Here is a 24,783-nt window from a genome sequence, read left to right on the forward strand (position 1 = left end):
TTTCGAAATGCACGTTAGTCAAACCTATCACGTGTTCTCCCTTTAGAAGCTTGTGAAGGTTCTTCATCCCCACATGTGCTAAGCGGCGATGCCACAGCCAGCCCATGCTAGTCTTAGCTATTAAGCATGCATCTAGACCGGCTTCTTCTTTTGCAAAATCAACTAAATAAAGTTTGCCGTCTAATACACCCTTAAAAGCTAATGAACCATCGCTTCTTCTAAAGACAGACACATCTATATTTGTAAATAGACAATTATATCCCATATGACATAATTGACTCACAGATAGCAGATTGTATCCAAGACTCTCTACTAAAAATACATTAGAGATAGAATGCTCATTAGAAATCGCAATTTTACCTAAACCTTTTACCTTGCCTTGATTCCCATCACCGAATACAATTGAATCTTGGGAATCTTTATTCTTGACGTAGGAGGTGAACATCTTCTTCTCCCCCGTCATATGGTTTGTGCATCCGCTGTCGATAATCCAGCTTGAACCCCCGGATGCATAAACCTGCAAGGCAAATTTAGGCTTGGGACTTAGGTACCCAACTCTTGTTGGGTCCTACAAGGTTAGTCACAATTTCCTTAGGGACCCAAATGCAAGTTTTATCACCTTTGCATTTTGCCCCTAACTTCCTAGCAATTACTTTTCTATCCTTTCTACAAATTGCAAATGAAGCATTCAAAGCACAATAAATTGTAGAGGGTTCATTCACTACTTTTCTATGAACATTTGCAACATTTCTTTTAGAAACAACATTTCTCCTAGTAACATTTCTATTATACACATAAGAAGAACTAGGAGCACACATGGCATGAGAATCATAAACATATGAATCAAAAGCATCATAACTTCTATTTCTAGTTTGTCTTTTATCATGATACAAAAAGGCATGGTTCCTTTTAGCACTAGTAGCCATAGGGGCCTTCCCTTTCTCCTTGGCGGGAATGGGAGCCTTATGACTTGTTAAGTTCTTGGCTTCCCTCTTGAAGCCAAGTCCATCCTTAATTGAGGGGTGTCTACCAACCGTGTAGGCATCCCTAGCAAATTTTAGTTTTTCAAAATCACTTTTGCTAGTCTTAAGTCGAGCATTAAGACTAGCTACTTCATCACTCAATTTTGAAATGGAAACTAAGTGTTCACTACAGGCATTAATATCAACATCCTTACACCTAGTGCAAATTTCAACATGTTCAACACAAGAGTTGGATTTATTTGCTACTTCTAATTTAGCATTTAAATCATTGTTGACACCTTTCAAAGTAGAAATGGTTTCATGACAAGTAGATAGTTCAAAAGAAAGCATTTCATTTCTTTTAACCTCTAAAGCATAGGATTTTTGTGCCTCAACAAATTTATCATGCTCTTCATACAACAAATCCTCTTGCTTTTCTAAAAGTATATTCTTTTCATTCAAGGCATCAATTAATTCATTAATTTTGTCTATCTTAGATCTATCTAAGCCCTTGAACAAACATGAATAATCTACTTCATCCTCATCACTAGATTCGTCCTCACTTGAAGAAGCATAGGTAGAGTTGCGAGTACATACCTTCTTCTCCCTTGCCATAAGGCATGTGTGACGCTCGTTGGGGAAGAGGGTTGATTTGTTGAAGGCGGTGGCGGCGAGTCCTTCATTGTCGGAGTCGGATGAGGAGCAATCCGAGTCCCACTCCTTGCCTAGATGCGCCTCACCCTTTGCCTTCTTATAATGCTTCTTCTTTTCCCTCTTGTTTCCCTTTTCCTGGTCACTTTCATTATCAGGACAGTTAGCAATAAAATGACCAAGCTTACCGCATTTGAAGCATGATCGCTTCCCCTTGGTCTTAGTCTTGCTCGGCTGTCCATTGCGACCCTTTAGCACCGTCTTGAAGCGCTTAATGATGAGAGCCATTTCTTCATCATTAAGCCCAGCCGCCTCAATTTGCGCCACCTTGCTTGGTAGTGCCTCCTTGCTCCTCGATGCCTTGAGAGCAATGGGTTGAGGCTCGTGGATTGGACCGTTCAACGCGTCATCGACGTACCTTGCCTCCTTGATCATCATCCGCCCGCTCACGAATTTTCCAAGTACTTCTTCGGGCGTCATCATCGTGTACCTGGGGTTCTCACGAATATTGTTCACGAGATGAGGATCAAGAACGGTAAATGACCTGAGCATTAGGCGGACGACGTCGTGATCCGTCCAACGCGTGCTTCCGTAGCTCCTTATCTTGTTGATAAGGGTCTTGAGCCGGTTGTAAGTTTGAGTTGGCTCTTCTCCCCTTATCATGGCGAATCGTCCAAGCTCGCCCTCCACCAACTCCATCTTGGTGAGCATGGTGATGTCGTTCCCCTCGTGAGAGATCTTGAGGGTGTCCCATATCTGCTTGGCATTGTCCAAGCCGCTCACCTTATTGTACTCTTCCCTGCACAAAGATGCTAAGAGAACAGTAGTAGCTTGTGCATTTTTATGAATTTGTTCATTGATAAACATAGGGCTATCCGAGCTATCGAATTTCATTCCATTCTCTACAATCTCCCATATGCTTGGATGGAGAGAGAATAAATGACTACGCATTTTGTGACTCCAAAATCCGTAGTCCTCCCCATCAAAATGTGGAGGTTTACCAAGAGGAATGGAAAGCAAATGCGAATTCGAACTATGTGGAATATGAGAATAATCAAATGAAAAGTTCGAATTAACCGGTTTCCTTTGTTTGTCGTGGTCGTCGTTCTTTTGGGAAGAGGAGGACTCATCGCTGTCGTAGTAGACGATCTCCTTGATGCGTCTTGTCTTCTTCTTCTTCCCATCTCTTCGCTTGTGGCCCGAGCCCGAGTCATTGGACTTGTCATCCCTTGGCTCGTTGACGAAGGACTCCTTCTCCTTGTCGTTTATCACAATTCCCTTCCCCTTAGGATCCATCTCTTCGGGCAGTTAGTCCCTTTCTTGAAGAGAATGGCTCCGATACCAATTGAGAGCACCTAGAAGGGGGGGGGGGGTGAATAGGTGATCCTGTAAAAACTTAAACTTATAGCCACAAAACTTGATTAGGTGTTAGCACAGTTTATGCCAAGTGGCTAGAGAGGAGTCAAAACACAATAACCACAAGAATCCAATCACAGAGATGACACAGTGGTTATCCCGTGGTTCGGCCAAGTACAAAACTTGCCTACTCCACGTTGTGGCGTCCCAACGGACGAGAGTTGCACTCAACTCCTCTCAAGTGATCCAATGATCAACTTGAATACCACGGTGTTCTTGCTTTTCTTTTCTCAATCCCGTTTGCGAGGAATCTCCACAACTTGGAGCCTCTCGCCCTTACAAAAGATGTTCACAGAGAATCACAGAGCAAGGGAGGGATTAGCAACTCACACACGACACAAAGATCACAGCGAATACGCACACACAAGACCCAGACTTGAGCTCAAAAGACTAGCACACTAGAACGGAGCTCAAATCACTCGAATGTCGAACAAGTGCGCGAGATTGATGTGTGAGTGATCAAGAGTGCTCAAGGAATGCTTGGTGTATTCCTCCATGCGCCTAGGGGTCCCTTTTATAGCCCCAAGGCAGCTAGGAGCCGTTGAGAGCACATCTGGAAGGCTATCCTTGCCTTCTGTCGTCGGGCGCACCGGACAGTCCGGTGCACACCGGACACTGTCCGGTGCCCGATTTGTTTCCTTAAATGGCGAAGCCGACCGTTGCCGACCGTTGCAGATCTGGCGCACCGGACAGTCCGGTGCACACCGGACAGTCCGGTGCTTCCTTCCGACCGTTGGCTCGGCCACGTGTCGCGCGCCGATCGCGCGGCCGACCGTTGGCCCGGCCGACCGTTGGCTCACCGGACAGTCCGGTGCACACCGGACAGTCCGGTGAATTTTAGCCGAAGTCGCCGGAGAAAAACCCGAGAGCGGCCTCTTCGGCCGAGGCAGCCTGGCGCACCGGACACTGTCCGGTGCACCACCGGACACTGTCCGGTGCACCACCGGACAGTCCGGTGCCCCAGACCGAAGCAGCCCCTTGGCTGTACACAGCCAAGTCTTCTCTTCTCTTCTTCTATCTGTTTCTAACACTTAGACAAATATATTAGTACACAAAACCAATGTACTAAGGCTTAGAAACATACCTTAACTTGTGATTTGCACTTTGATCATCCTTGGGCATATTTTCACATTTAAGCACTTGTGTTTGCACTCAATCACCAAAATACTTAGAAATGGCCCAAAGGCACATTTCCCTTTCAGAACCTCAAGGCAAAGGAGCAGTCCTTGGATAGGCGGGAGACGGACCTCGCCAGGCGAGAGACAGATCTCGCCTTCAGGGAAGAAATGCTCACTCAGCGGGGCGAGCTGTTGGCCGAGCACGAGCTCGAGGTGGAGGAGAAAGAGAAGAAGCTGGAGGAGCGGATCCGGCAGTTCCAGGTGGTGCAGGCGGCACCGGGCCCCCAGGCGGTGGAGGCCACCAGGAAGGCCCTTGAAGATCTTCAGGCGGAGCACCGCGCTGGGGTCTAGTGCATCGCCGCGTGGGCCGGTGAGGCGAGCACGACATTGGTGCCGCTAGGGATGAGTCCCATCCTGGTGTCGGAGCTACCGACGTCTATCTCCGACGCGCTCCCGGTGCTAGACTCCACCGCCGATCGCCTCCGACGCCTGGACCAGATTCTTGGTGCCCGCCTAGAGGCAGAGGGCTAGGGCTGGGCATTCGGTTTTTTAGGTCTATTCGGTTCAGTCTATTCGGTTTTCAAAAAATTCGGGTTGTAGATATCAAGAACCGAAATCTTAATTTTATTTATAGGAACCGAACCCGAATAGACCATAAAAATCGGTTCGGTCTATTCGGTTCTTCACGAACCCGAACAGAACACAGATGACAGACAATGGCAGCGAGTCGTGGGCACCACCGAGGAGCAGGACGTTGAGTCGCCGAAGTCGGAGTTGGAGCAGAAGTGCGTCGAGTCGCCGAAGTCGGAGTTGGACCAGAAGTGCAGAACGCCGAGGTGCGGTGGCCGGTGGCAGTACAGAGTGCGGTGGCCCGCCGGTGGACCGGTCCAGTATGGAGTGGATGGCTGGCGCCTGGCGCTGCAGACGCGCAGCGGCACAGAGGCGGCGGAGCGACGGTGGATCGACGGCGCGGCAGAGCGACGGTGGATCGACGGCGCGACGGGCCGGCGGCGGACCAGCGTGCAGCGTGCGCCGTGCGAGCGGTGCGGCTAGGGACTAGGGTTGCAGACTTGCGGTTGGGCCTTCCGGGTGTGTGCGCCGTGCGGTGCGAAGTGCCTGCCGGCTGCCTGAGTGGCTGAGTTGGGTCGTCCGACCGTTAGCCACTTAGCCCGTTACTTAGTACTTACTACTTACTAGATCAGTTCTTTGAGTCTAATCGGGTTTGACTGGCTGGAAACCGAACCCGCAACCGATACCCGAACAGAACAGATCTATGAACCGAAACCCGAACCCAAAAACCGAAAACCGACCTATTCGGTCTATTAGGGTTCGGGTTCGGTTTTCGGGTTAAAAATGCCCAGCCCTACAGAGGGCGGCAAGCTCTGCCGGGCGGTGATTGAATACGTCTTGACGTGCTTCCGGAGCCATGATCCGGCCATATCTTTGGAGCCGGTGATCACTGGTCCGGTGGCCGCCACTGAAGACGCCGCCCAGGAGATCGTACAAGACGTCGTGGAGCTGGTGGCCGAGCGCTTCAAGCGCGACCCTACTGATGACCTGTAGAGTAGTAGAGACAAAGCAAGGGTTTTGCTGGGAAGCGGGTGTAATAACTTTTGATTTTGTGTAATATACTTTAAGAACCATTTAATGGAGTTGAAACTGGAACTTATCTATATGTTATTTGCCTTTATGATGTGTAGCACTGTCAACTTCTCTCTGGTACTTGGACCCCCTGGTAGGTAGGCTCGACGTGTCGAGGCTGGATACCAGTATACCAAAGAGAAAACTGGTGGTCCGGCCCCTAGGAGATAGTCTCTACACTTTGAGAATACCTACTACTGGGCTGGGACCTGGACCTGCACACAGCTTAGGCTTTGAAGTTTTAGTAGCACACCCATAGGACCCATCGTTTGGTATCTGCCATCCTTTGATTCATGCAACAGGACCTGCAGTATTAGCCTGGGAAGCCAAGCCATATGCCCGGACCCACAGGATCACAGCTCCAAATACTAGAGTATCCGTTGTAGAGTGGTGGAGGTGCAGGCTTAGGGTATGGAACCAGGCTTAGGCTACACAGCTTTGGACCACTCCAGGAAACGAGCGCCCATTCTCTAGAACCGGACCCGCAGGTTGCCGGACCCCCTATAGCAGTAGAGGGGTCCTGAACTGCAAGCCTAGCTTACTCGATTTGAATGTCATCATGCCAGCAAGGGTGGGAACTGTATGGGTGGGTTAGATAAAAAATAATGTCTGAAAACTATAGCAGAATAAAACCATCACAAAAGCACATCTGGGGGGTAAATCTCTTCCTTATAACTTGATATACATGGGTGTAGACGAACAAGCCGGTTTTACGAGGGCGGACCTCACCGGATTGACGTACACATATGCGCAACCCAGTTACAAAGGAAGAAAAACTCAATCCCCCAGTTTTGCTTCTATGGGTAAAACTTACGGAGATGCTCTATGTTCCAGGGATTGGGAAGAGGCACTCCTTCAGTTGTGGCAAGGCAGACACACCCGGGTCGGCATATTTCCGTCACCTTGAAGGGTCCTTCCCAACTAGGGGAGAATTTGTGGAGCCCTTCTCGGTTCAGTACTCGCCTTAGGACTAGGTCTCTGACCCTGAGCTCCCTACTATGCACGAACCGTTGGTGGTAGAGCCTGAGCGCTTGGTTGTACCGTGCATTTCGGATTGCCGCTCGCCATCTGCATTCGTCGATGAAGTCCACGTCCTCACGCCATAGCTGTTCCTGCATAGACTCATCGAAAGATTGGACCTGTGGGGAGCCCATAATAATTTCTAGGGAAGACAGGCTTCGGCCCCGTAGACCAGGAAGAACGGGGTCTCCCCAGTAGCTCGGCTGGGTGTGGTCCGGTTCCCCCATAGTACGGACGAAAGTTCGTTGACCCAATTTGCACCATGCTTTTTCAAGCAGTCATAGGTGCGTGTCTTGAGCCCCCTGAGGATTTCTGCATTTTCCCTCTCAGCTTGGTCGTTGCTCCTAGGATGAGCCACAGACGCGAAGCAGAGATGGGTGCTGATACACTCGCAATACTCTTGGAAGAGCCGACTTGTAAACTGGGTCCCGTTGTCCGTAATGATATGGCTTGGGACCCCAAATCTATAGACAATCGACCTGATGAAAGCAACAGTAGCACCCTAGGTGATATTGACCATAGGGGTGGCCTCTGGCCACTTTGTGAACTTGTCGATGGCGACGAAGAGGAAACGGTACCCGCCGACAGCCCTGGGGAATGGTCCCACGATATCCACCCCCATATGGCAAATGGCCAGGAGGGTGGAATCATCTGCAGAGCCTGAGCTGGTGTGTGTATCTGCTTTGCATGGAACTGACACGCCTTGTAGGACTTTACCATCTCAGTTGCATCCTGGAGAGCGGTTGGCCAGTAGAAGCCGTGGCGGAAGGCCTTACCGACCAGTGTGCGGGATGACAAATGACTTTTGCACTCACCTCCATGGATCTCCGCGAGCAACTCACGACCCTCCTCCTGGGTGATGCACCGCATGAGAATGCCGTTGGCACCACGACGGTAGAGATCCCCTTCTACCACTGCGTATCGTTTAGCCAACCGCACTATGCGCTCTGCGGACACATGATCTTCAGGAAGGATATTTTCCTTCAAGTAGTCCTGGATCTCGGAGATCCATGCATTGGGACCACTCTGAGATACTGGCTGTGGCGCTAAGAGGTTGGCAGGACCCTGTGTAGCGCACGCAATTTTGGTGGGTTCTGTAGATGGTACGCCACTAGGACCGCTAGCTTCGAGGTGCTAGTATCGTCCCCTTCGCCCGGTTCGGCAGGCTGGGCGGTAGGTCTCAACAGCCGTCTTTTGAAGACGCCCTCGGGCACGGGTGCCCAAGTTGATGCCCTCGTGGAGAGTTCATCTGCCGCTGAGTTGTTAGCCCGAGGAACATGTTGCAGTTCTAGGGCCGTGAAGTCCTTTTCCAGCTTCCTTACGTGGAGGACGTAAGCTGCGAGCCTGGGCTCGTTGCAGCTACATTCCCCGCGGACCTGTTTGATAATCAGCTGGGAGTCCCCCTTCACGAGGAGCTGGCGGGTCCCTAGGGATAGGGCCGCAGACAAGCCAAAGATCAGCGCCTCATACTCTGCCATGTTGTTGGTGGTCTTGAACTCAAGGTGCACCATGTACTTCACTTGATCTCCGCTTGGGTCGACAAGGACCACTCTAGCACCACCACCCTGCTGGTGGGCGGATCCGTCGAAGAAGAGCGTCCAATGTGGCTCGGTGAAGACCGGGACCCTGGGCTCCGCAGGTGTGGGGTCCAAATCGGGATCCGGACCCCCAGGAGTACTCAAGGGAGGGGTCCACTCCACGATGAAGTCAGCCAGGACTTGGCTCTTGATAGCGTGGCGAGGCTAGAAGTCCAGCTGGAACTCAGCAAGTTCCGCTGCCCACTTGGCAATGTTGCCTGTGGCGTTAGAGTTGTAAAGGATGGCCCTTAACGGGAAGGAGGTCACCACCATGACCCTGTGTGCCTGAAAATAGAGGCACAGCTTCCTAGACGCAACAAGCACAACATAGATAAGCTTGTGCGTCTCAAGGTACCTGACCTTCACCTCATGGAGGACCTTGTTGACATAGTAGACCGGCTTCTGTATGGTCCGGACCCCTATGGTTCGCCCCGGGCCCTCAAGGTCCGTGGTGGTCGGACCACCACCTTCTCCTAGGGGAACCTCCTGACTCCCCTGGGAATGTTGCTCCGTCCTTTCGACGACCAGCACCATGCTCACCGCCTCTGTAGCCGCTACAATGTACAAGTACAACGACTCCCCTGGCTCCGGAGCTACCAGTATTGGTAGGGACACAAGGTGCTGCTTCAACTCTTGGAAGGCTTGCTCTGCCTCCTCGGTCCAAGAGAATGGGCTAGACTTCCATAAGAGTTTGAATAAGGGTAGCACCCTCTCAGCCAGCCGTGATATGAAGCGGCTAAGGGCGGCCAGGGACCCCGTAAGCTTCTGGACGTCCTTGATCCGGGCCGGAGGCCTCATTGCCTCAATTGGCCTGATATTCTCCGGGTTTGCTTCAATGCCCCGGTGCGAAACCAGGAATCCCAACAACTTCCCTGCGGAGACACCAAAGACGCACTTTTCCGGGTTCAGCTTCATGCGCGTTGCCTGCAGCTTGTCAAAGATCAGGGTCAAGTCTTCCACTAGAGTCTACCCTCTCTTAGTCTTGACCACGATGTCATCGACGTATATCTCTATCTATCCCTAATCAGGTCCCCAAAGGTCTTACTCATCGCCCGTACAAATGTCGGCAAGGCGTTTTTCAGACCGTAAGGCATTACAACATAACAGTAAAGCCCATCCACTGTTACAAAAGCGGTATGCTTCCTATCTTCCCTAGACATCTGGATCTGATGGAAACTAGAGTAAGCATCTAAGAAGGACAAGAGGTCACACCCGGAGGTAGAATCCACGATTTGATCTATGCGTGGAAGTGGATACGGGTCCTTGGGACAAGCCTTATTAAGGCTCGTGTAGTCGATGCACATCCAAAGCTTCCCATTTGCCTTTGGAACGATGACTGGGTTGGCCATCCACACTGGGTGATGAACCTCTTCGATGAAGCTAGCGTGTAGCAGCTTCTGGACCTCCTCATGGATGAAGTCCTGCCGCTCAATGGACTGTCTCTGAGGCTTTTGACTCACCGGTTTGGCGTCAGGGTGGATCTTCAGATGGTGCTCAATCACCTCCCTGGGGATCCCAGGCATCTGCGACGGTTCCCATGCGAACACGTCGACATTTGCCTGGAGGAAGGCGACGAGCGCGAGTTCCTATTTCTCCTCTAGATTGCCCGCGATGCGGGTGGTCTGGGAGGAGTCCACGCCGACCTGGATGGCCTTGACGGGACCACCGCCTGCTCCAGATGGATGCACCTTTGGCACCTTGGCAGGCGCCTTGTTACCGGAAGTTGAGGGGTCCCTCCCTTCGTCATCTAGGCGAGCAGTTTCTGCCGCCAGGGCATGCAGCTTCTCGACAGCCGCAAGCGCAGTGGCGTGGTTGCCCCACACGGTGAGGACCCCAACAGGGGATGGCATCTTGAGGACCAAATACCCGTAATGGGCAATGGCCATGAACTGGTATAGGGCCGGCTTGCCAATGATGGCATTGAAGGAGAGGTTAACCTCCACGACGTCGAACTGGACGTTCTCTGTGCGAAAGTTTTCCTCGGTCCCGAATGTAACCGGGAGTGCGATGCTCCCAAGGGGATACACCAGTTGTGGGCCCGCTCTGGAGAATAGACGAGAGGGTCCCAGTCGAGACCCTGGGATCTGCAGCTGCTTGAATGCAGCGTGGCTGATGACGTTGAGCCCAGCCCCACCGTCAATCAGGACATGATGTAGCCGCATGTTGGTGATGACAGGGGCGGTGATGAGCGGTAGTATACTGACCCCTTCCATGTTTTCAGGGCAGTCGGATGCCCCGAAGGAGATAGTGGTGCTCCTCCACCGCTGATGTGGAGCAGCCTTCGGGACCCCTGGGATCGCCGAAAGGACCTCTCGGCGCATGGACTTGACGTTCCTATGGGAGGTGAGCTCCCAGCTCCCGCCGTACATCGCATATAGCTTCTTGCGGCGGTCGTTGTCGTCACCAGAGTCGGAGTCTCCAGTGAAAACGACCTTGAGGACCCCCCTTAGGTGACTGATATCCGAGATCCCGTTCTCCCATGGTCGTGTCACCTTCGTCAACCTTCTCCTTGCCAGGTCGGCGACGAGGCGGCGAGCCATCCTTGGAAGCCTGCTCGTGCTGCTCGCTGACGCGCTTCGTGAGCTTGATGATCTCGTGGCATTCCGAGGCGCTGTGGCGACTGTTGGGGTGCACAGGGCATGACCCACAGTTGCCTCCCTGTGGCCGTGGGCGCTTGCCGTGCTCGTTCCGGCCCCCAGTCGCAGCTACGATGACCCGAGCAGCAGACTGCGGCCTCTCATGGCCGCGATTCTTCTTCTTCTTGTTGTTGCCGCCCTGGGTGATGACACTCGAGCCACTCGTCTGGGTAACTCCGGTCTGTGGTGCCGAGTGCCATGCATGGCCCTCGGCAGCTCTAGCACATTTGTCGGCCAGAGCGAAGAGCGTGGTGACGGTTTCCACGTCATGCGTCGCCAGCTTCTCCAACATCTTCTCATCACGCACCCCGTGTCGGAAAGCAGTGATAATGGAGGCATCGGAGACACGAGGTATAGTCCCTCGTACCTTGGTGAAGCGGGCGATGAAAGCCCGGAGGGTCTCCCCGGGTTCTTGCCTTACGGCATGGAGAAGAGCCTCCATGCCATGCTGCTGATAAGCACTGGCAAAGTTTGCTGTGAACCATGCACATAGCTCTTCCCAGGAGTAGATGGACCCCGTGGTGAGATTCATGAGCCAGGTCCGGGCCGGCCTGGTCAAGGCTACATGGAAGTAACTTGCCATTACGACAGTGTTTCCACCGGCTGCTGTAATGGCGGTGACGTAGACCTGCAAGAATTACGACGGGTTTGACGTACCATCGTACTTCTCTGGCAGGTGCGGCCGGAACTTGGGCGGCCAAGTCGCCGCGCGGAGGTGATCCGTTAGCGCGGCATAGCCCACGCCGACCAATGGGACACCCATGTGGATTCGGGCACCCCTTGGAGTTTGTGGCGCAAGCAGAGTGAAGTCCTGGTCGAGGTTGCGACCCTCGAAATTTAGTCGGCGCTCACGTGCCCTCTCTAGAGAGACTCGTGCGTCCTCGCCCGCACGCCTATGGTTGAGTTATGCCCGCAGGTCATCAGGCCTCTCCAGAGATATTGGAGCATCCTCACCCGCACGCCTGCGGTTGAGCTCCGCTCGCAGGTCCTCAGTCGGTGTGGCCTTCACTGAGGGTGAGTGCACTGACGCCGACGCCTCATGTTGATGCCAGAATGACCGAGGCCTGGGTCTGGTCGAGCCAGAATGTGCCATGCCGAGGAGACAGTCGACATCGTCACGCCACTAATTTATGGCCCCCGGCGAGGCCGTGGAACTTGGAGGGTGGCGTAACAACTCCCTGGCTACAGACAACGCCCCAGGAGCAGCCCTTGACGGAGCCCGGTATGTCTGCGCAGGCGTGTGCTGCTGCGCAGCGCGCACAGCAGCAGCACTAGGCGCAGGTCTGTTGGAGCCCTGTGGCATGGAAGACGCAGCCTCTTCCTCCATCAGGAAATCCTCTGGGGACAAGTCGCGGTGCTCGACGATCTGAACCATCGTGCCAAGCAAGGAAACAGGGAAAAACCTAAAGCCAAAGCCCCCTACCTGGCGCGCCAAATGTCGGTGGGAGAAATCCACCGACCGGGTGGCGGAACGCACCCGCCCTAATCCTAAGATGAGGAGGGGGCCTAAGCGGTTTGCCTGTCTATTGGAAGGTGGATGGACACACGAGGACACGAGGGATTATAGTGGTTCAGGCCGCCGGAGCGTAATACCGTACCTCCACTGCGTGTTAGTAGTATTGAGAGTGTGATTCAGTGTCTGTCCTTGTAACGTTGTGTGCCTTCCCTTTTATAGTTTAAGGGAGGCACATACAAGAATGCTGAGCCCCGACATGCGGGCCCAGGAGCGTAATGGAATAAATACATTATGGGAATATCTAATGCTGACAAAGTAACGTATGAGTAATCAGCGAAAGTAATGATGGCCGCAGTCCATGCAACATTGATAGACAGTAACCCGCACGAGTAATGGTGAGTGATTGCCCTCGATATAGTAACGTGCGAGTAATTGCGCGGCCCACGTATTGTGAACTGGGCACGCCGCCTGTCAGTGGAATGGACAGGTGCACGCCTTATCCGCAATGAATGCGAAGGCACGCGTAGCCCAGAGGCGTCATGCCAGGTTCCGCCCGTTGGCTTATGCCGCGCGTAGTACGCCACATGGCAGCATCAGGTCTCCGCCTGAGCGGGGAACAGGAGTGTATGCGGATAGGTCCGGACACGTGTTGGCACCGGACCCCCACCTAAGCTGTAAGACCCCAGGTGTTACCCAAGGCCTAGCTCCATACATGCACCTATGACTTGTATCACATGTGTTTAAGTGGAGGAGAAGGAGCACCAAAACCTTGGAAACCATGGGTTTAACTAAAGGGGGTTCATGACAAAATCATTACACAAACATTTTATGCGATGGTCACCTTGGACAAAAGAGGATTAAACCCTAGACCCCCCTTAAAGCACTAGACCTCCAAGCAAGAGATTAGTGGGAAAGCTAATCAAATGGCCAATTCTTGTTTTTAACCCTTAACCAAAGCTTAAGGACACTAATGTATCTACAAAAACAGTAAGGGAAACATTACAAAAAGGCCCCTTAAAGACCCCAAATCAATTCATTAAGTAGAGAGCACACTAGAGCTCTCCACTTTTCTCTAAGTCCAAAATCAACCCTAAGCTAAAGATAAGAGGTGTTCACCTAGTTAATGGCGCCAAAACCACTTAGTCTGAATATCAAAAAGGAGCCAAACTACCTAAGGAACCCACTAGAAAAAATTGAACCCGAGCCAAAACCGTTTGACATGATTTGACATCCCTTTTGTTTTGGGGTGAACAGTGTGACAGCCCCGATTTGGCATCCCCATATCTTCTGAACTAGGGCGTATCTCCCATTGGAACTCACACATAAGAGCTAGCCCTAGGTGCCAGGAAGAGATCGGCGCAAGACTCATGGCAAGATTCACACGTTTGCGATCTCTGCAGACGTTTGAACAGGGGCAGAAGCAAACGCCCACGTGTTCGACGCGCCCTGACATCGCTAGAGCACGCCCCAGCGCTTAGCCCCGCGCGCACTGCGCCACGCCAAGCCGAACCCGTGCCCCCTCCCGCGCCCGCGCCTATAAAGCCAACCGAGGCTTCGGCCATATGCCCCCGCTCGCCCTCAACCTCACGGAGCACAAGATCACCGGCGATTGCTCTGCGCACGGCGTGCCAGCGACCACCCGAGAACCCACCACCGTAGACCGGCCATCCTAGCCATTCCCTGCCCTGTCCGGCCCTCGAGAGAGCCTCCACGTGTCTTGGTGGAGCTCCCAGAGCCGGGAATCGAACTCTACCTCGCCGGAGACACCAGATCAACGCCGCCGGACTTCACCAGATCGCCGGCGTACGTAGACCGAGCTCCACGGTGAGTCTTTCTTCGATTCCTTGCACGGGTAGACTCCTTAGCACTCCGTGAAGCTCCCTATGCCCTTGGATTGAACCCTACCGCCGTGAGCAGGCCGGAGCACACGCCGCCGACGAGCCCGACCGCCTGCGCATGTGGCTCGACCGATTCTGGCCATCACCGATGACGAGCCGTACCTCGACGTGACCGCAAGGACTTCCTGGAGCTAACCCCGCCCTTCGCCGGACCTCCCTCGCCGCCGGTAAGCCGTGCCGCCCTGTTTACTTCCGCGGTTACTGTTTAAAAGGGGGGAGGGGCCTCGGGGAGGATGGAAAGGAAGTCAGGGGGGGTTTTGAATGGTTAGAGACTCAGGTGAATAGTTGCGCAGGGGCATAAGTTAAAGAGTTGGTTTAGGAAAAACCCAGGGTCCTCAGTGTAAACTGGCTTTTCAGAAAACCTTTTAAATATTATCCTTTTAAATACAAACAGAGCTTGTAAAATTCATAACTTCAGTTTTATTCAGCCAAATTTGGTCAAACCAATTTTGCTAGGTTCTAAATAATGTGAACTACTTAGGAAAAATACAAAACACCCTAAGTATTGAAGAAGATTTAAAGTTTTGAATTAAACAGTAAACTGGCCAAGAACTAAATAAAAGAAAGAAAAATAGCTACACTATTAGACCAGGGTTATGAAAAACCAGAGAGGTACTTAACCACTCCCTAATCTGTTTATAAATAGTATACCCCTCAGTACACCAAATTAAGGAAAGGTTTACCATTTAAACTCATTTTTACCCAAAGTTAGGAAAAATAGAAAAGGTAGTTTAAATTAAGAACCAGGGGGCAACCACATTTTTGCTAGCTCACTTATTCAAGATAGTTCACTGGAAAATTTTGTTAGACCCTCTATTAGTGCAAAAGAAATGCATTACCTTTTATTTTATGGAAACAATGAAAATTTAGAAAAACCTTAGAAAAATAATCCTGAGGGGAAACCACCCCAAACCTTGGGATAACTCATAATATGTTATTATGAATCTAGGAAAAATGTAAGTTCTGTTGTTTGACATTTTTCAAATAGCAAGTTAGTTATAAGTGCCTTTTTGGCATTAAAACTTTAGAAAATTACAACTAAATATCCAGTAGGCCTTTTTCTGTGATTTTTAACACAAAGACCTATAATTTCCTAGGAATCTTGGCAAAAATAAATGTTGACCCACAAAGCTCACAGAAATTAGAGCTATAGTGTAAAGTGCCCTTTTACCCTTACTTTTGTTAATTTTGCAGAATAAGCATCTGAATTAATTTCAACCTCAAAATTTTTAGGATAACCCACAGGGGTCAATATTTACCCAATGTAATTTTTATAACATTTTTGGAAGATGTTAACTTGCCATGGCAATGTAAAAGCACTCACTAAAGAAGCTTAATTGAAAGTAAAATAAGGAAAGTGGGGAGAATAGTGGAATGCAACCTTCAATCTTCTAAGAGCTAAAACCCTAAGAGTACCACTAAATTTAGTACTGTTCTACCATGCACAACCTTTACCAATTTACCATGACATTAATATGCATCTATCTTATTCATTGCATTCGATAGACTGTAATCTCGCTGACGGGGAGTACATCCTCGTTCCGGAGCAAGGAGTTGCTTAGGAGGTAGTCCAGGAGCCAGCACCGGAGTCTGCCATCGAGGATCTGCCTACCCCAGCTTTGGAAGGCAAGCCCCGATTTTATGCATGACCTACTATTATGCTATTTTACTACGCTTAATGTTTGTAGGTTTGTAATGTGCACTTAAGTGTAGGAGTTGTTTGGAACCTTAGTTGCATGAACTCAGGTTTTTCCCTTCTGATGGATACTAGTATGCTAGGTCGAGTAGCTGCTTTACTAATTAGGGATCTCGGTAGAAGTCGAGTGATTTTTCTAGCACTCGCGCGAGGTCAGGAATTGGTTGTATCCATTTTCATATCGTAATGATGTTGGTCTGTGGACAACGATCCATGGGGATTGGTTGTCTACGAGACGGAAATTGGAATAAGGATTAAGGTGTGGTACCGTGTGTCAAGCGTTTGAACGTACTAAACATATGCCGAGAAATATGGTAAATCGGTAAGCCTAGTACCTGAGTGAACCTGCCTGTAGATTGCCCTCCTCACGCGACCTGAGACGTGGTCTCCCATTCCGGTTATGGTGGGTACAAGTGCGGTCACTGCACGATGGCAGTCGGGGTCAGTGAGGCATTGTACGCAAAGGCGGTGAGCCCCTTTCTATTGCCAGGGAATCAATGGGGACGGTTGATGTGTGTGGGGACGGAGTGCCTCGCCACGTCGTGTGTTTAGGTTTACCTTGCAAGGTTGAAACTCGATTTGAATCGTCTGCTTCTCGCAGCTAATGAGACTGCTTGATCCATGCTGCTACATTGAGTAACAAGTGGAAATGTGTTGACTTGGCAAAAGATGTTGATTGCTAAATGTTTGATACCATGTATGATAAGCTAGGTACACATTTAGTCTTAAGAGAGTCACACTAAAACTTGAAAAGCTAAAATTTGATTGTAGACTCAGTTAGTGCTTTTGGCAAACCAAACCCCTCAGCCAAACAGCTGCATGTCTAGAGGTAGAGGAGTAGACTCCTCACACCGGGTAAGTCTAGCTGAGTATTAGTATACTCAGCCTTGCTTGTGGCTTAATTTTTACAGGTTCTCTGGAGGACATGGTTGCTGGAGTGACTTGGTCGTCCATCTTGCCACCGGGTTGGACAGTCGAGTGGGACCCTACCTCGGCAGAGGAGGAGCATGACGAGTGATGGGCCAGGCTTCCTCATCCCTCCGTTTATTTATTGTTAGTTACATTCCGCTGCAATCCGAACAATGATCACTGTTTTGCTAAACTTCGATGATGTTGTAATAAATTTTAATACTCCTTAATGTATGGTTTTATGTTTTATTGTATTTGCTCTGTGCCTCACCTTCGAGTGAGTATGTGGTACTTGATCCTGTTAGTGGCCCCATCGGACTAGATCCGAGGGACTGACGTCTTATTCCTATTTAAGTGTGGTCTAGCCTTTAAGGTGGGACTTAGGCATTTAAGTTGGAATAATTCGGGCGGTTTCGCCACATAAGCCCTGATTAAAGCCTGGGCGTGTTCTGTCCTGGAACCTTGGGACCCTACTATGGAGGGTCCGGATCCCATTCCAGGGGTCCGGTCCATACACGTGGGGGGTCCTGGACCAAACTTGGAGGTCCGAACTATATATCCAGGGGTCCGGCACTTTCCCATGGAGGTCCGGACTCACTGTTGATGTCTTGGAGTATATCACTTTCTCTGGACACGTGGCAGCCCTGGACCCGCCTATGTGGTGGGTCAGGCGCTGTTGCTGGCCCAGAGTAGTCGCCCGAGGCTAGGGCAAGTCATGGCATGGTCCCACATATAACTCTTTTACCACGCGATTAAAGATAGCCGCGTGGGTACTGCGTCTTTATACAGTAGTAACGGGTACCTTAGTTTCAGGGTACCGACAGATATATTTGATATCATGATTTCGATTATTAATAATCTTTTATATGTCATCATCATAATGTTAATTTATGGAATTAAAATGATATGGAAAATGCATATATTTCTAACAATCCAAAAACCTAATGTTAGGCAATTTTCTGTCAGAGGTTTTGCTGCTGTGCTAAAGCCTGATCCTTTTGATGGTAAAAACTTCTTGATATGGAAAGCTAAGATGGAATTGTGGCTTACTGCAATGTCTTGTTATCATGCCGCTGAGGGCAAGCCTGCCAACTTACCTCCTGAGGATGAGGCTAAGTTTAAGGCTGAAGACAACCTCTTTCGAGGAGCAGTAATTAGCACACTTGATACAAAATTCCAGAAAAGCTATATCATCCTTCCTGCATGGAAAGAGCTGTGGGATGCACTTGTTGGAAAGTTTGGAGTAACTGACGCTGGTAGCGAGCTGTATCTCATGGAGCAGCTGTATGACTACAAGATGGTTGAGAATCTATAGTGGAACATGCTCATGAGTTTCAGGCACTAGCTAAGGAACTTGAGCTTTTTCCTTGTCCTTTGCCTAACAAGTTTGTGGCTGGCGGTATAATCGCCAAGTTGCCACCTTCTTGGAAGGACTTTGCGACCTCTCTCAAACATAAGAGACAAGAGTTCAATGTGGAAGAGCTCATTGGTACTCTTGATGTTGAGGAAAGGGCTAGAACAAAGGACAATGGAAAAGGTGTTGAGACCTCTACTGCTAATGTGGTGCAAAAGAGAAACTTCCGCAAGTTTAACAAGAAGAAAAACCAGAATAAACAAGAGAACACAAATAAACCTGTTCAAACAGCACAGTTTAAAAAGAAGAAGAACAACAATAACAAGGGAAAGGGAGGATGCTTTGTCTGTGGCAATGAACAACATTGGGCTAGAGAGTGCCCTAATCGCAAGTTCACACAGGACAAGAAATCAGTTAATGTTGTAACCACTGAAACTGGAGATGGAACATCTGGGTATGGTAATTCTTTACCATTTGTTCTTTCAGTTTGTAATTCACCTGAGTGGTGGATGGACAGTGGTGCACACATTCATGTGTGTGCTGATGCCTCTATGTTCACTTCCTACCAGGTCAGGAGGTCTGGCGCCTTGTTAATGGGAAATGGGTCGCGTGCTCATGTTCTTGGTGTTGGTACGGTCATTCTGAAGTTTAGTTCGGGAAAGACGGTGCCATTGAAGAGCGTGCAACATGTGCCCTCTATCAAGAAGAATCTCGTTAGTGCTTCTATGCTATGTCGAGATGGGTACAAAGTTGTTCTTGAGTCAAATAAATGTGTTGTGTCGAAACATGGTACTTTTGTTGGTAAAGGATATGACTGCGGAGGCTTGTTCCGCTTATCACTGCATGATGTGTTTAATAAAATGGTGAATTCTGTTAATATTTCTGATTAGTCAGATTTATGGCATTCACGTTTTTGTCATGCAAGCTTTGGCTGTCTTATGCGACTAGCAAATCTAAATCTAATTCCTAAATTTAACTTGGTCAAAAAGTCTAAGTGCCATGTGTGTGTTGAATCAAAACAACCCCGCAAGCCTCACAAGGCTGCTGAGGCGAGGAATTTGGCACCTCTAGAACTTGTTCATTCTGATCTCTGTGAGATGAATGGAATTTTGACAAAAGGTGGTTAAAGATACTTTCTCACTTTTATAGATGACTCCACCAGATTTTGCTATGTGTATCTCTTAAAAACAAAAGATGAAGCATTTAATTATTTTAAGACCTATAAAGCTGAAGTTGAGAACCAACTTGAGAGGAAAATAAAACGGTTAAGGTCCGATCGAGGTGGAGAATATTTCTCTAATGTTTTCGATGAGTTCTACATAGAACATGGTATTATTCATGAGAGGACACCGCCATTCTCACCACAATCCAATGGGATTGCTGAAAGCAAAACCACACTCTAACAGATTTGGTGAATGCCATGTTGAGTACAGCGGGATTATCCAAGGCATGGCGGGGTGAGGCGATTTTGATGGTGTGTCATGTCCTGAACAGAGTTCCAACAAAGAACAAAGAGATCACACCATTTGAGGAATGGGAAAAGAGAAGATTAAATATCTCATATTTGCGCACTTGGGGTTGCTTGGCTAAAGTGAATGTGCCAATCAACAAAAAGCGTAAACTTGGGCCTAAAACTGTTGATTGTATATTCCTTGGGTACTCTTTTCACAGCACTAGGTATATGTTCTTAATTATAAAATCTGATGTGCCTGATATGTATGTTGATACTATCATGGAGTCAAGAGATGCAACATTTTTTGAGAATGAGTTTCCCATGAAGAATACACCTAGTGATACAAGTCATGAGACTATAATTCCCCATGAGCACGAACTGTCTATTCCTATAGATCATGCTGAGGATCTTCACGTGCACATCCCTGAGGAGGATGACACTATAGTCACTCGAAAGAGCAAGAGACAGAGGGTTGCAAAATCCTTTGGTAATGACTTTATAGTGTACCTTGTGGAAGACACACCAACTACCATTAGTGAGGCATATTCCTCTCCTGATGCTGACTTATGGAAGGAAGAAGTAAGGAATGAGATGGAATCTATTATGTCTAATGGAACTTGGGAGGTCGTTGACCGTCCTTATGGTTGTCAACCTATAGGCTACAAATGGATCTTCAAGAAAAATCTTAGGCCTGATGGTACAATCGAAAGGTACAAGGCAAGGCTTGTGGCCAAAGGATATACCCAAAAAGAGGGTGAAGATTTCTTTGATACCTACTCACCAGTTGCTCGATTGACTACAATTCGCACATTAATAGCTATGGCAGCCTCTTATGGTCTTATCATTCATCAGATGGATGTTAAGACAGCTTTCCTAAATGGAGAGTTGGATGAGGAGATCTACATGGATCAGCCAGAAGGGTTCATTGCGGATGGTCAAGTGAACAAGGTGTGCAGGTTGATGTAACACCCGGTTTTAAGGGACAAAGCCGGGTGCATCTCATACATGCGCCAAAGAAGACAACATATATAATCACAGAGTGTATAGAGATAAATGTCACAATTATCAGAGTACTTATTACATAGCGGAAGTCTTACAAAATAAAAGATAAATATAGCAGGATCTAAAATCCATCCTTGGCGCCAGAAAGTCAACTGGGAGACGCCACCTAGATCGAATCGAACTCCTCATTAAGCGGCTCCACTTGAACCACATGTTCTTCTCCTGTGGGGGGGTGTGAGACAGCAAGAGTGAGCTCACATACGTTCATCGCTCAACAAGTTGTGGGGAATAATGTGCATGAACTCGCCAAAGGTGAGAGCTCATGAAGTGTAAGGCTTATCAAAGAAAATGGTTAAAGCTGAGCATTGCTTTTAATGTTGGTCAAATTTTTATTAGCAATTACTAGGTGTAAGTAAATACCAAACCTTAATAAAAGTAATAGAACAAAATTAATAAAGAATCCCATGCAAATGCAAATGACAAATTGAATTTAGGTTCCATAAATTAACCATGTGAGGGTCCGAGCCGCTCATGACCGTGAACACGGCTAGTATACTAGTTTTACACTCTACAGAGGTTGCGCATCTTTACCCACAAGCCGTGTTACCCATCTGCCAAGGGGTCATGAGTCCCATACACCTCTACCGAGGAGGCGATGCAGGGTAACACTACGAGGCCTTTACAAAGTTCCACTAGCTTCAGAAATCCCGCTACAGTTTATAGGAAGCTCCAATGCAGGAATCCCTTGCAGGACCGCCATCGCAGCAAAATCCTCCCGAGGGCCTCCCTACACTGACCACTCCCCTACTGCCCTTGCCCCTTTCGGGTAAGGAAGACCTCCACTAGCTTTCCTAGTTAATCAGCCAAGGGCGTCCCATTAAACCCTTGTGGTAGCACTGTTTTCCCGGGTGGTCGCTCCATGTTCCAATTAACATAATGATCTTATCATGAACATAAATAACATAACAAAATAATTGGAACATGGATGTAATGAAATATTATCCCAAAACCATATAGAGCAATAGCATGACTACCCAATGATTCAGGGGTAAACAAGGTAAAAGGATAAACAGTCTAGGGTGACCTATTGGGTCCCATCAAAATTAAACCTATGCATGAATAAGTGATAATAAAGAACATTATTGGGTAACAAAAGTGAATCAAGGGCACAACTTGCCTGGCACTTGAGATTCCAGTTACCAGGGTGATTCTTCAGATTTCTCGTGACCGCACTGCTAGTCGTAGCAATACAAACAGACATGATATAGATAAAATTAACATCACACCAAACATAAGTACAAACTGAATAATAATATTCTACGCGTTTCTACGAGATCGTGGGAACGAGAACTACTACGATCGGAGTCATGGTTAAGGAGTTATGATCTATAAAAGCTCTACTTGATTTAAATATTAAACTATATTATAAATTGGTTAGTATAGATCATATGAGAGATTATTTTATAAAGGATTATCTCAACTTTAATCTAAGTCATAAATTGATCATAGATCATATTTTAATAATTATAATGATAAGCAGATTAACAGGACTATCCAACATCAGTTAAATATAGATCTAATTATAAAACAATGAGATTTGGTATAATAAATGTTGTTATTGCATAGTAAATATTTGTACAAGACTAATGCAACTTGAACGGATCAAATCGGAATTATAGATTTTAAGTTACGAACTTCTAATGGTTTTATGTGTTTTGTACAAGATTAAATAGAATATATAAATTTAATGTGACTTTCATGTCAAAACAGTGGTACAAACGGATAAACAATAAGATTACAAAAATTTAGAAACTGGAATGGGTTAATTTGAACTTAGTATGAATTTTCTAGGATTTAAACAAGTTCTGAAATTATTTTATATTGAAACTCATTTCTAAAATGAATTTTATCTGCCTCTGGTCCACGCACACTAATAAAAGTAAAATCAGGGGCCCAAGCGCAAATGCAGCTAAGACTCAGGCTAACAACATAAAGGGACCGCGGGTTGATTTCGATAAAGTTCAAGGGCTCTTTAGCAAAACCGATCGACCGACCAACCGCGGTGCAACCAGGGCCATCCATTCGCAGATTTGTGGCCCAGATTCACCAGGCGAAACGGTATGCGCGCTTCGTAATCGTAGCCACTCATCCAACATCCCACGGCTCCGGTCTCACTGCCCAGGGAAACAATCCCCATTCTAATCCGGCCGCATGCCCGCAGATCAACGGTCCACGGTACATCCTCCCCATATCCCATCCTAACCGTCAACTTCCAATCCAATGGCTACCAGCTTTCTTCCTCCCTACGCACAAAACAGGGCAGAGGCGAGAGATTCACACGGCGGCGCCCCCAGCGAGCACACCGTGGATACCGCCCATAGCCCACACGCGCCATTCTTTTACCCCGTCGCGGTGCTAGTCTTCCAATCTCTCTCTCCCAACTCCGGCCGAGAACTATGACGGCGCGACGGCACCCAGTCATCCACGGCGGCACGCCAACCCCAGAGCACACCGGGTCAACACCCCGATGCCCCCCCCCCCCCCCCGCACTCAACTGGCCACGATTTGCATCAAGGAGAATGATTCGAGCATGATGGGGATACTTACCGCAGCTGGAGGGCAATGGAGGGGGCCGGCCACAGGGGACAGTGGGTACGCGGTGGAGGACTTTCTCCGGTGAAGAACTTCCGAGCCCCCGGGCACCGATTCCATGCGCCGAGGCCCCAGCACACTTTCCCTCGACCTAGAGAAGCCCCAGGGTATGACACCGAGGCACGCTAGGAGGCGAATTGAAGTTTTATTTTTCCTCCCGCAGTGGAGCTCGCCGCACAATCCCCCCACGATGACGGTGAAGATTGGATCGCGATTGGGGAGTTGGGGAAGGTTTTGCGATGGCGGACACCTTAAAGCAAGGAGGGGGTCCGCGACTTCCGCGCGACGGAGCAGGCCCCAACGGCCGAGCGGTAGCTTCGGGTGGCGAAGGTTCCGCATGGATTCCGCGGCTAGCTGCGACCGCGAGAATCGCACGATCCGTTGAGGAAGGACCCGACGAGGCGGTCCCACATGTCATTGAGCGCGCGTCAACGAGGCGAAGCCACACCGTGAGTGGAGACTGGGCAATGGGCCCCAGGTGCAGGCGTAGGTGCGCAGTGGATGGGCCGCGCAGAGGTGATTCCCTAGTGGGCCGAAAAGCGGGATCTCAGCCCATTCAAGCATTTCTCTTTTTCTTTTATATTTTCCTTTCCCCTTTTCTATTCCTTTTAAATTTCTAGAATTCAAATTTGAATTCCATTCTAATTGTGAACTCATACTCATTTTAAACATACAAATTTAATATCCTAATATGGGAAGGACTCATGCGTTCATAAATTTATTTCTCTATTTTGTGTAGTAGTTTAATCCTCTTCTCTCAAATCTTAGAATTTTGTTCTTCTTTTTTGTGGCATTACAAAATTCTAACTCCAATCTAAGATAAAGTTTAAGAATTCAATTTTATACATACTAAAAATCAATTATGAAGCAATAGATATATTTATTTTAATTGATTTATTTAGTTGATAGATGTTTGAAATGAGAAATACTCATATTATTTTTTTTCTTTTTAGAAAAATAGTATTTTGAAGGTGGAATATGAAATAGAAGTTACTTCAACATTAAACATTCATGTAAAAAAAATGCTTATGGTACATCATGATATGCATACTCATTCAGTTGAGTAGAAAACTTTTCTATTACTTCTTTGGTTTTCAAAATTCAGTTCTCGATTTTCAGTACGCAAGTATAATTCGAGATTTCTGAATTTACTATTTTATTTCTTCATTTATTTTATTATTTTTTTTCTTATACACATTTTGGGCCTTACAAATCCTACCCCCCTTAACAGAAATCTCGTCCTCGAGATTTGTAAGGAAAGGGTATATACTAATATTGTCTCAACATATATGCACAAACAAAACCTCGGCATGATGCATACTTTATTAGCAACACACGGGGT

Source organism: Zea mays, chromosome 6, assembly GCF_902167145.1.
Source record: "Zea mays cultivar B73 chromosome 6, Zm-B73-REFERENCE-NAM-5.0, whole genome shotgun sequence".
NCBI classification, from domain to species: Eukaryota; Viridiplantae; Streptophyta; class Magnoliopsida; order Poales; family Poaceae; genus Zea; species Zea mays.